Raw genomic sequence first — 12,740 nt, 5'->3', positions numbered from 1 at the left:
ACTCCTAAATGACCTTCTTTAAAAAGCATACAATTATCATTAGCTCTCACAGATTGAAGAGAGCTGAAAAATAGGATAACTTAAACTTCCAGAAAATAAATATGTATTGAATATCCCTATTCCACATGTGATCTTTTAAGGGCTGAAGCTAAAACGTGAATCAGATGTTCTAAACCACGCTCTTTTTATGACATCACATAAAGACACCTAATCTATTGAACCCAATCCCGGTATCCCAGCATTTCATATAACATGAGGTTCACCAGAGCACTGCATGCCTGAATGGATTCCCTGAGACCTTTCTAGAAATCCTCTCCTTAGGTAAAACATCTCTGCAGTCTGACAGCATTATCTGCATTTTAGTCGTTTGGATTCCAATATCATCCCGCTTCATCTGCTTTTAGATGGTCTTAGGGTTCCAGGAAATCACATCTCCCCACGAGTTCTCCATGCCTCTTTGATTCTCACTAAAAGCATGAAACTTGGGCCAAGTACGTATTTTTGTCTCCACATTATAAATGAGGTGCCAAGCAACCCCACTGAGCTTCAGATTCCTCCCCTATAAAATGGAGGCGATAATGCTCACCTTCCAACCTTTCAGACATAGCAAGAGGAGCAAATAAAACAATGGATGGGAGAGTTCCTGAAAAACTAGAAGTAGAAGGTAAGCTGCTATTACATTGTCATAAAAGAGGACACCTCTGTGCCACCTACAACACAGATGTGCAAAAAAATGTACAGGGCAACCGTATCAGATCTGCATCTTATTCTGAGGCCTCAGGGTGATGGACCTGGGGTGAGAGAAGACCTCAGCCCACCAATTCAGAGGGATTCAGTCTCTCCCAACTTAAAACAATCCCTTTTCGATTAATTCAGTCCATTTTTAGCAAAGAGTCAAAGTAAAGCTGCAACTCCCCATCACGACTCTGCCCTGATTCACAGATGTTCCCCTCTGTTCCCAGACAACACGTGAGCCCAGGGGAAGCTGAGTCCTTATGGCTTTAGGGCAGGGCCCGGTGTTAACCCAGCCCATGCTTCTCTTCCAGATCCTGTGGGCCTTCGGCTGAGGTTTATAAACTCATTTTACCATTTACACATTGCGCGCGCGCTCTCTCTCTCTGCATCTGCTAATGAGGCCCTGTAGCTGATGTCATGTCAAGCTAGCTGCTTCTTCTCTCAGTCCAGCCATGGCCCAGCAGTTCATGCTCTGCTCCTCAGCCTGACCTCATTTTCCTCTGCCCTTCAGATCTTCTGAATCTCAGCCGTGGATTCCATCCATCGGACCCCTGGGGAAGCTGTCTTCTCTCCAGCCTCTGCTAGGTGTTCCCCTCGTCCCTCACTGCCGCAGCCCCCTGCAGGCCTGCTGGCTCTCAGTCTCGCATAGACATCACTGGGGACATGTGCAAAACTCTGGATTTCCCCAGTCCTACCAACAGGTGCTAGGGAACAAAACGTTCCCTCTCTCCCCCCCGCTCCCCCCCCCCCCCCGCCTTACTCCATTCTTTTCCCTTCCAGGAACCGTCAAGAGCTTCCCGACAACGTATTTTCCTTCTTTCCTCCTTCTTTTCAAGCCATGAACCTGCTGATCCAAGAGGGGAACATATCTGTAGGCAATGGGTCCATTCCAAGCTTTTACACATCTGCCCCACAAGGGAATCTCAAAATCCAGAGACGCTATGATGCATTTTTGCAACAACTGCATACAACCCAGTGCTTTGCCTAGAACTGACACTCCCTGAAAATCTGTCGAGTGAACCAATGATGGAATCCCCTTCCTTTATTGCTTTATTGCTAAACAGGCTGAGGTGAAATATTTTGCCCAAGTTAAACAGAGCGTTAGAGGCAGAGTGGGGACCAGGTCAAGAACGCTTTTCAACATGACCTGCTGCTTTTTACCTAGACTTTCTTAGCCGCTGGGAACACAAGGCCTAGAACATAAGATCTAAATGTGAGCAAGGGGGTCAGGAAGGGATGATAGATGACAAGGTCTTTCCCAAAGAAGAACTGAGCTTCAAAAAAAAAAAAAACGCAAAAGCAAGTAGCTGAAGGTAAATTAGTATGCTTTTTCTCTTTGTCTACATAAAATAAAATCAGCTCAATCTATACTCCTAAAATCTCTGAATAGAGATCTTACAGGACGCCGTGTTTCCGCCGTGATCAACTACTTGTACTTGGGGGATGGGTTACCGCAGAAATTCTCACAGCCATTTCCCCCTACAGCTATATATAATTTGAGGCGCATCCCCCTCTCATAATAATATACAAAAGGTTTAAAAGAAATCTAACTCCCCTGAAAGTGGAATTCTCTTTTTGTGGATTTAAAAATCCATTCCTTGTTAGAAATTGTAATTGGTTGTCTCCCCCTCTAAAAGACAGACGGCATTCACAAATCCTTTTGGAGAAAGGGCTAGCTACTACACACAGAGCAGTAACAAGACTTGAAACTGCAGCGTAGGCATACAGCATCTTGATGAACGCACACCAAAGAAATCTGGGTGGCTTCAAGTTTATGAGTTTGAGAGGTTCTTTTCTTTTTTTTTTTCCTGCTCTCCACGGCTGTACCCAAGGCCCATGGCGTGAAGGTTCCCAGGCTAGGGGTCCAATCGGAGCTACAGCTGCCGGCCTATGCCGGAGCCTCAGCGACGCCAGATCCAAGCCGAGTCTGCGACCTACACCACAGCTCAGGGCAAAGCCAGATCCCCAAGGCACTGATTGAGGCCAGCGATCAAACCCCGCAACCCCATGGTTCCTAGTCAGATTCCTTTCTGCTGCGCCAGGAGGGGATCTCCAAGAGATTATTTTCTTAATGAATACCAGTAGCACTGGAGTTCCTGTTGATTCTTGAGGACGTGGGTTTGATCCCTGGCCTCAAAAGGCTCCAGTGTTGCTGTGAGCTGTGGTGTAGGTCACAGACGTGGCTTGGATCCTGCATTGCTGTGGCTGTGGCGTAGGCCAGCAGCTGTAGCTCCGATTCGACTCCTAGCCTGGGAACTTCCATATGCCACGGTGTGGCCCTAAAAAGACAAAAAAAAAAAAAAAAAAAAAAACAGTAGCACTATCCTCAGGAAGCAAACCTCAGAGGGAGGTGGGATTTTAGATCTATTTGTTGACGTTTCCAAAGGGGATGTGAGCAATCCGCTTTTGTACAGTCCGTGCCCCAGCAGACCAAAAGCATCAGCCAGGAGATTTGTGGGGAACATTTATACCAAAGACGACAGTCCTTTGGAAGCATGCAGTGGTGGGTGGACAAGCAAGAGGATGTCCATTTGCCCCATTTGGCTTCAACTTCCTTAGTTCCCATCTTCCCTTCACCCCTATACCATTAATTTCTTCTTTTGGGGGAGGTTCCAAGGGGAGGTGACACGTGCTGCTGAGGGTTGGGGGCGCTCTCCTCTCTCAAAACAGTTACAGGCATGGACACGAAGCAGCAGAATACGCGCACACAATGACGTCATTCTGAAGTGTGAAAACGTGTCACCAGAATTGTTTTCCTATGTGAATAACGCCATATGACTACAGATAGTGACATGGGAGGTGTGTGTGTGTGTGTGTGTATGTCCTGTCAGGGAGAAAAAAACACTTGTAAAATTCTTAGAAACTGAAAATGGATCAGTGAATAGGCCTTTCTGTTGGATATTTACGGGGAATTTGGTTTGTTTTCTGATTCTGTTTCAACTTTTAAGGAGCACCGTTAATGTGATTAATTAGCAAGAATTTATTGACTCGAAAAATCTCGACAGCCAAACGTATATGATTTTTTTAAATGTATTTTTTCAGGTGAAACTATAAACTGGAGGTCTAATTAAGACCTGCTGTTTCCTGAAATTTCATGTGCACAGCTCTGGGAAGGGAACGTTGCATGGAACTTTACTTGAAGGGGTACGTGTAATCTTAGGAGAAAATCCCAGCGTTCTAGTCACTTCTTTCAGATGGAGTCCTTACTTAAGAGCCCCGGTGAATTTATGTCTGTGGTAAACATGAAAGCCCGCTCTGGAGCTGGCTGAGGGAAAACTCAGATCAGCTCGAACGTCATAAGTTGAGGACTTTGGCTGTTCCTAGCCAATATTTCCAAATTTACACTTAAACGCCATGATGGATCATGTAGTTTGAGTCTTTTGACATTTTCGTACGTTTCCTTCCTGTTACTTTGCTAAGGATGAAAGGCTCTCTAGCCCATCAGCCGGTAAGAAATAGAATGTTCAGTGTAACCAAAAAAGGTTGGCTCTTGATTAAAGTTGCAAAAGGCCTTGATGGACTGATCTCTGACTGGTATTCACTTGACCTGCTTTCATTAGAAAAATCCATGCTCCGTTCCTAATGCTGCCTTGATAGCTCTAATGTAGTTCTTTATAGATCTAATATAGACTTTAAGCTGTAAGAATAGAAGAAATCTGCAGAATTCTAAAAACTGTCCAAGGTTTCTTAGTTTAGCCACATATTTATATGGCTTATCCCCAAAGGTCACTCTCTGGAGGTGATAAACTTCTGCCATCACAGTTGCTTCAAAATAATAAGCGAAAGGTTTTTTCAGCTCCCTTGACGTAAGCTTTCTTCTTAGGGCCCCAGGGAGAAAACATGAACGACTTACAACTTGAAAGCAAAAACCAATATCATAGTTGTCATTCAGCTACATGTTGCGAACTGATGGTTTTGCACACTTATTAAACCGTAAGGAGCTGGGGACTGGGCTGGGCTGGGCTGGGGCGGCAGTTAGCCATGAAACCTAAAATTTTTAAAAAAGATTGCTAAGAAACTGTATTGTGGGAGTTCCCATTGTGGCTCCGTAGTAACAAATCCAACTAGCATCCATGAGGATGTGGGTTCGATCCCTGGCACTGCTCATTAAGGATCTGGCAACGCCGTGAGCTGTGGTTTAGGTCACAGACGCGGCCCGGATCCCTCTTTGCTGTGGCTGTGGTGTAGGCCGGCAGCTGCAGCTTTGATTCAACCCTTAGCCTGGGAAATCCCATATGCAGCAGACATGGCCATAAAAAGCAAAAACAAACAAAAAGATAATATCCAACATCGAGCCCTCTTTTTCTATTTTCTGAGCAAAGTCTTATTATGAGCCTTCTTAAATGTGGAGGGGAATCTTCTTTCTCTTTACAATACTGTATTCAGTGCATTTCTCCAGTAGCTCTTGCCTCAGGAAAGGGTCTTGGTCATTTCCTATGAGACATTCTCCAGTGTCCTCAACGACCCAGAGATAGAAACATCCATGCGTGCCTCTTCCTATAAACCGTCTGGCTTCCCCGGCTCCTCCTTGCTGCATGCCCGCCTCATCCCCGATCCAGCCAGGCCCTCGCCTGGGAGCTCAAAGCCCCAGGCCACACCAGGGGAGAGCAGCCACATCAGAGCTGCTCCTGGCACCGAGGAAAATTATTTGCCCCGAGAGGCAAACACAGCCCACGCAGTGTCCAGAGTATCAATCCCTCTCTTCTGTGTGATAAAAGGCCCTATTGTAGAACCACAAATCCCTGGGAGATGGCATGGACAATGTCTAATCACTTAACAGCTACTGGGCACCCACTGGGTACGGGGCCCCAACTAGACACTGTCTATAACCTATTCCCTGGAGGAGGGCAGGGAGGAGGAGGACACCGATTTGAATTCATCTCCCATTCTAACCCTTCACACCATGGCCAACACACATCCCCACAAACCAGTAGACAATGACAACCGTAATAGACATGAGACTACTTGGACCTGCGAGTGGCAAGAAAGGGGTAGGACACGAGCTTGGTATTCACCTGGACCCTGTTTTGACTCCTGCCTCAATAATCACTCAACTGGGGAACCTTGGGGAGTTTACTGAATCTCTCCGGGATGCTCCCTCCTTAGATGCAAAAAGAAAATAATACTATCTAGGTCATAAGCGCTGTGAAGACCACTTTCACCAGCAGGTAGAAGTGCCAAAAGCTCCACATGGCCCATCACAGGCAGTCAAGAATTTTAGCTCCCTTCCCCATCTGTAGAACGCTGAATGCTTGTCAAGGCGTCTCACATGCATTATCTCATTTGATCCTTATGCAATACTCACAGGTATCTTAACTTTAGAGGCAGAAGGTTGGGTCTTTGCATTTCTTTTTGTTGCCTTTGAGGAAACACGATTGAAAAGATACACTTGGTTTCTCCCACTACCTTAGCTCTGTTCTGCGGCAAGTTTTACAAAGTACCTGAGGCAAGAAGAAGGGTTCCTTTTATTCCACTGTTCCAGATGTCTTCAGCACCTTGACTTTAGGAATACACGAAGAACAGTAAGGCTTTTTAATGAAACTGAAAGGTATGCATTGTACTTAAATCTGGAACTTTTTCCTGCCGAAGAAACTCCGCCACCGGGATGGCCATCCTGCCATTTTCGACAGGGTGAGATATGTTTTTGCTCAGGCTTACCCTTTTTCAGCACATTTCCAACCAACGGCAGTTGGTATCCAAGCAGTTAAAACTACCTCAGCACTAATAGCTATGAGCTCATCTTGTATAAAGACATTTTTAGTTAAACACCACAATCTTGGGGTGGGGGGGGGAGTTAGCGTGCTTAACCAGGCTGGCTTGGAATAGCTCACAATATGACGCATACCACAGGAAAGAGAGTGGTGTGAGGCACCTACAAAATATTTTTCAAACAAGTCATTGACGCTGTAAGCCCCATGCCTCAGCTTTAGGAAGTCACTTATTAAGAATCAACACCAGCCGTGCCAAGCTAAGCTTTTGCTCTTGGTGATTTTCCAATTGAATATTCAGGGCCCTGTTTCAGTCTTGTTTTCAGGGGAGTACATGCCTGGAATGTTAGCAAGCTATTTGCTGGAAAAAATGCCCACAACAGGCCTAATGTTGATCACATTAATGCGTTTGAGTGAGTATGGAGTGCAAATGATTGAAAATGCTTCCAGATCCCCGTTGCAAGGGACAAAGCAGGCTCTGTTCTCTGATCTGATGGTCATTTTTTTTTCCAGCGGAGGATGTGGGGCAGGAAGAGGGAAGAGGGCCAATCTCTGTCTAATGGTTCCAAACAGGGCCCGGGCCCGGCCCTCTGGATGCTGACGAGTGGGAAATGAAACACAGATGGGTCAGATGGGTAAGGAGAGGGGGATTACAGGTCAGGCCAAAGAGTTGGAATAAATTAAGTGCTTATGAGGTACAGAATGGCACATTGTTTAAGTGAATGGACAGGGAAAAAACATTCCAGCATTGTTCATCCGCCGAGGGAGCCCAACGCTCCTCTTCCCAGACGAGCCCAGGCCACAGAGCGCCTCCTCCTCGCCAGGATGTTTGTGACCCACAGACTGAAAACGCGGCCAGGCGGTGCCCGAAACATTATCCTAGCCTCCAAAGAGGCCAGTTTGGCTTTATTACACGGGAGATGTAATTTATTGGGAGAAATGTTTGGGTTCGTGTGTCGGATGGTGGAGAGTCAGATTTGGAGTTCCCTAGGGATCTCCGAGGAGAAGGTGAGTAACCACAAATTAATACAGCAGGGAAATAAAGTGACAAAAGAAATGTTTCATTGTGCCTGAAATCTTGAACCAATTTCCCCCTCTTTAGCCTTTTAAACCTTTGCTCACAAATCAAAGAGGAGCTCAGCTGAGAAAACTCAGCAGAAGCCTGGAGGCCTCGATAACCCCAAAAAGGGGGCAGGGTCCGATATTCTTTCTGGTTTACGTGCCTTCACAAAGTAAGGAAAAGAGCAGAAAAAAAAAAAAAAAAAAAAAAAAAGACACCTTGTTTTTAGAGTATTAGAAAACAATCCAAACAATTAGATACCTAAAGGAAAGGTAACAGATCTGTGCATTTTGTGTTCTAGGTGTGTTAAGGAAATCACCAAGTCCCAGAGTGTAGACAAGCCCGATCCCTTCGCAGCAGGTAATCAGCAGCCAGGCTGGAGAAAGCGTGTTTTCTTGAAGGAACCAAACCGAGAGAATGTGAGGGCGGAGAGGGTCACCTCAAAGGAGAGAGCTGAAGTCGCAGCTGCCAACAGAATTAGAAAAGTTCTAAAGCTGGGGATTAATGGTTTCTTTTTTAGCGCGACAGAAATTATTTTCAGAAGTTTATTTTCATACCAGCCACGTTTCCATTTTATGGGCTTGACCTTTAGCAGAATATCCCACAGGCAACGCGGGAGACAGTGGTGCTCATGCTGTGAGTATGAAAAGCTTCTCAGTGGATCGATTGGGGCAGGGCAACTCCAGGCACACGGGGAGATGACTCCCAACGACCAGTGTGGAAAGTCTGGATGCAGCCTCTCTTTCAAAGGCCAGTGATTTGCACTGTTAGGATTTTAGTAAGTGGGTCCAAGTGAGTGAGAGCTGATTATGTGCACATGTCATCTTACTGTATACTGTTTAGCTGTACTACTTATAATGTCAATATTTTACCTTTCCCCCCCAATCTTCCCCCTGCCCCCCCCCCGAGCTTTTATTAGTCCTATGCTCTGAATCTTGGAAGGGAACCCCAGGAATAATCAGTTTGTAAAACAAATTTGAAAAAAACGATCATGACACAAGCATCAGTATTAAGAATTGGAGAGAAAAAAAGGACTGTGGAGAAATGTCCAGCTTGTGCTGAGCAAAAACATAAAACTGTTATTCATGGAAAGAAGGACAGACCCATAAGAAACTAATATCCGGTTTGGGATATTTGCTTTTTCCTTTCCAATAAAAGCGATGATTTTTTTTGGGGGGGGGTTAATCAGGAACCTCCTGAGTCCTCTGGACCACGCCTCCAGCCGAGTGTCTGAGTGTGGTCCAGAGGCCACCACAGAGCTCTCAACTTGACTTTCTGGGTTAGACCCTGAAGCATTGAGCAGCAAACAGACCCTTCATGTCCCTGTGAAGGTACTTGGGCCACCTGGCTTCGTGCCAGGGGTTCCCAGAAAATGGAAAGTGTGCTTGCAAACTAGCAACAGAGTGGCCACATCTCTGTGACTGAGGCCTAGTGCAGGATGCACAGAAGTTTCCGTGACAAAAGACCCTCAAGCAAGGCAGTAAGGATGAGGCCATTGTCACCTCCAGCCACGGCTTCCTGGCTGTAGCCATGCCCGACTGTCCTCTCACAAGGTCTTCTGAGGGATGTGGCCCTTGGGCTCACCAGGCTGGAAAAAACACTCCATAGGCACAGCCGTGGGCTACATCGAACATCTCTGCCATCCCACTGTGAGCATGGAGCAGTACACAGCCAATAAAAATGAATCTCTTAAGGCGCATCCCCAAAGTTGTATAACCTCCAGATCCCACAAAGCCTGGAGCCACCCCTGGGGTTGCCGTTTATGAGAGGGAACATTAGGGAGAGTTTGCAGAGAAGAAAGGGAGCTAGACTGACTTTCTTGATGTTTCTGGCTTAACGCCCAGGAGAATTCAGGCAAAGCTGTCCATTCGGTTGGTAACGATACAAGCAGGAGAATAGGACGGAAATCCAATTCTTCTGCTCCCTGGGGTGTGACTCTCATACTGCATCGCACAGCTTTCATTTCGCGAAGAACTTGTGGGTAAGCCTTTCGCCCAACCTAGGAATTCTTTTCAGAGGAAGTCATCAATCCCCAAGTACCCATTACTTCTTCTTTTCTTTTTGTCTTTCAAAACAGGTAACACAGACAGAAACATGAGGGCTTGGGGCCACATGGTAGGAATTTTATTTCCCCCAAAAAGACTTCCAAAATAAGGAAGGAAAGACAAGTGTCCCCCCCACCCCACCCACAATTTTGCTTTCTGTGGTTTCAGTTTGACCCATGGTCAATCATAGTCTGAAAATATTCAAGTAGAAAATTCCAGAAATAAACAAACAATTCGGAAGTTTAAAATTGCATGCCATTCTGGGAAGCATGATGAAATCGCATGCACTCCGGCCTCATCCCACGTGGGATGTGAACTGTCTCTTTGTCCAGAGTATCCAGCCCCCGAGTCTCTTAGTTGCTGCTGGGTTATCAGGTCGACTGCCATGGTATCCCAGGGCTTGTGTTTAAGTCACTCTTATTTTACTTAAATAATAGCCCCAGAGCACAGGGGTAGTGATGCTGGCAACTCAGATGAGCCAAAGAGAAGACATAACAGTGTTTCCTCTAAGTGAAAGTTGAAAGTTCTAGGCTTAAGGAAAGAAAAAAAATCATATGCTGAGGTGGCTAAGCTCTACCAGAAGAACAAATCTCCTATCCATGAAATTGTGAAGAAGGAAAAAGACATTCGTGCTGGGTTTGCTATCTCACTTTCAACTGCAAAAGTTGGGACCACAGTGCCTGATAAGTGCTTAGTTAAGATGGAAAAGACATTACATTTGTACAATAAGTTACGATGTCACTTATATGTGGAATCTTAAAAAAAAAAAAGATAACATAAAATGAATGTATTTGCAGGACTCACTTACTTGGAAAGCAAACAGTTTCAGTTACAGTTACCAAAGGGGACAGGTAGAGGGGTTGGGACTGGCATGTGCACTCTGTGGTTTATGGAACGACTGGCCAACAGGACCTGCTGTATAGAGCGAGGACGTCTACCCAGTATTCTGTGATAATCTATTTGGGAAAAGAATCTGAAAAAAATGGATGAGTGTACATGTTTAACAGAATCACTTTGTTGTAAGCAGAAATTATCACACCATTGTAAATCAACTATACTTCAAGCAAACTTTTTAAAAACGGAGAGAGACCACATCCATGTAACTTTATCATAGCATATCATTACAATTGTTCTATTTCATTAATAGTTTCTGTTGTTAATCTCTTATTGTGCCTAATTTATAAATTAAACTTTATCAAAGGTATGTATATATAAGAAAAAACATAGTATATATATATGGCTTGTATACTATATACATTTTATATATATATATGATGTATATAGTACATATATAATATATATGTACATGTGTAATATATATATACTATACTATTATATACTAGTATACTATTATATACTAGTATACTATTATATACTATAGTATACTATTATATACTATAGTATACTATTATATACTATATACTAGTACATATATATACTATACTATTATATACATATACTAGTATACTATATACTAGTATATATATAGTATATATCCACAGTTTCAGGCATCCACTGGGTGTCTTTGACCGTATCTTCCTCGGATAAGGGGGGAACTACAGTATCGACTAACTATCGCAAAGCACAGACTTCATACTGTTTTCAAATGATGGGGAGATATTTATACTTTTCTCCTTGGACTCTCTTATAAACAGAAGCAGATGTTCACAAAGCAACTGACCAGGCCAGGTGTGTCCTTCAAGGCTACCTGCATTCAACAGAGGCGACCACAGCCCAGACCCATCCTTCTTGGGAGAATTTCAAGATGCTCCACATAGTGGTGCCTAGCGCTCTGTGCACTCAGAGGCTAGAAGAAAAGATACAGAGGTCCTCTTTCAAGGAGAGGCCCTGATGTTTCTATTCTTACAAGGATTCTTTGGTAATAAATACAGTGAAAACACCGTCACCGTAGAGATAATACTTAATGCTCAAGAGGTACGTAGCAGAGATTGCATTCCAATCAAGGACTTCCGTAACCCTGTCTACCAAGCCAGTATCACCTGTAGGCCAGTTCACCTTCATCCAGTCACTTTACAGCACTTGAGTGTTTGCTGTCCGCTCAATTAAAATCCTACTCTGGTGGGAAAAACCAGATTTCCAAATGGGGACTTTATTGATTCAATAAAATTTAAGAAATTCTGCTTATGGAAAAACTCATTAACCCAAACTAATAAATACGAGTTTACCCTGCAGTCTGGGTCCTCTTTATTTGACAGAATTAAAAAATCACTCTGGAACAACTTAGTTCACTTTTCACTTGTTAATGGAGCTTAATAGTTCAGTAATTCGCTTTCTGTTCTAAGCTGGCGAACTCTTCATTCTTTCCGACACAACTTGCATTCTCTTGCTCTCAACTTTACAGAGCCTGCGGGTTACAAAGAGGGTTCACAGAAGTGAAGAGCAGGGAGGAAGGGGGAAGGAAGGAGAACTTTTCCTCGGGCTGATGTAATGGCTCGAGGCTCAGCCCCTCCTAGAGGGTGGTGTCAAATTGCAGGGCACTGTTAAGATTCTTCAGCAAAGTTTCAAATGCAATGTCCCTGTGAGGGACAACGTTATTATCGCATACATGTCACAGCAAATTTCCACTTCGGTTCAACATCCTCTAAAAGAAACTGCAAAAAGCCAAAACTGCATGTGCAGTGGACAAAACCTTCCCATCAATTTTGCCCTCTGGCACAAAGACTTTCCTTTGGAAGGCTGCTACTGTACAAATGTTTGCTTATTCTTAGTACAGAACTTATGATGTCAGTTTTTTTTTTAAAGCAAGAATGTGTTAAAAGTAGTTGTGGCTGACTATGGATGTCTGAAGGTCTTCGGGATAAAGTGCAGAGCTTGAGGGGCAACGTCAGAGTTTGTTGAGATATTTTTGTCACTGTTCAGTTTTCCCAACACCTCTGGAGAGATGCCCCAACTGCACCTGTTGTAGCCATATAAATCACACTCCAACCCACCTGCATTCTCTGGACCAACCACTGCCCACCAAACAGTAAACCACTAGTCAGCTCTTAATGTGAAAATCTTAAAAGCTAGTTGTAAGTCAGTCTGAGTTGTTGAATCTTTGAAATATGTCATATGGTTTAATTGCTTAATTTTCTATCACTCCACAATCCTTTTTTTCCCCTTAATCTATACTGACTTAGGAAGAAGGATTTTTTTATGCAGACAGGAACATTCAAACTACTTCCACGTATA

General features: G+C 44.2%; 2 long non-coding RNA genes across 2 annotated transcripts in view; one reads left to right on the top strand and one right to left on the bottom strand.

Moving 5' to 3' along the window:
- LOC146398651 (uncharacterized) overlaps nucleotides 1-12,740 on the bottom strand; it is a 398,471-nt gene that overhangs the window by 164,614 nt on the left and 221,117 nt on the right. The window lies entirely within an intron of this gene.
- On the top strand, nucleotides 7,230-11,740 carry LOC102162312 (uncharacterized). Its single transcript, XR_306270.4, has 3 exons — nucleotides 7,230-7,451; nucleotides 7,805-7,863; nucleotides 11,204-11,740. It is a non-coding gene; the product is annotated as an uncharacterized LOC102162312 (long non-coding RNA).

This window comes from Sus scrofa, chromosome 11 (genome assembly GCF_054392235.1).
Source record: "Sus scrofa isolate SSC_HxYL_T2T_F1_AM1 chromosome 11, Sscrofa_HxYL_maternal_Yorkshire_Landrace_v2.0, whole genome shotgun sequence".
Lineage (NCBI taxonomy): Eukaryota > Metazoa > Chordata > Mammalia > Artiodactyla > Suidae > Sus > Sus scrofa.
This window is presented reverse-complemented; position numbering and strand designations above follow the sequence as displayed.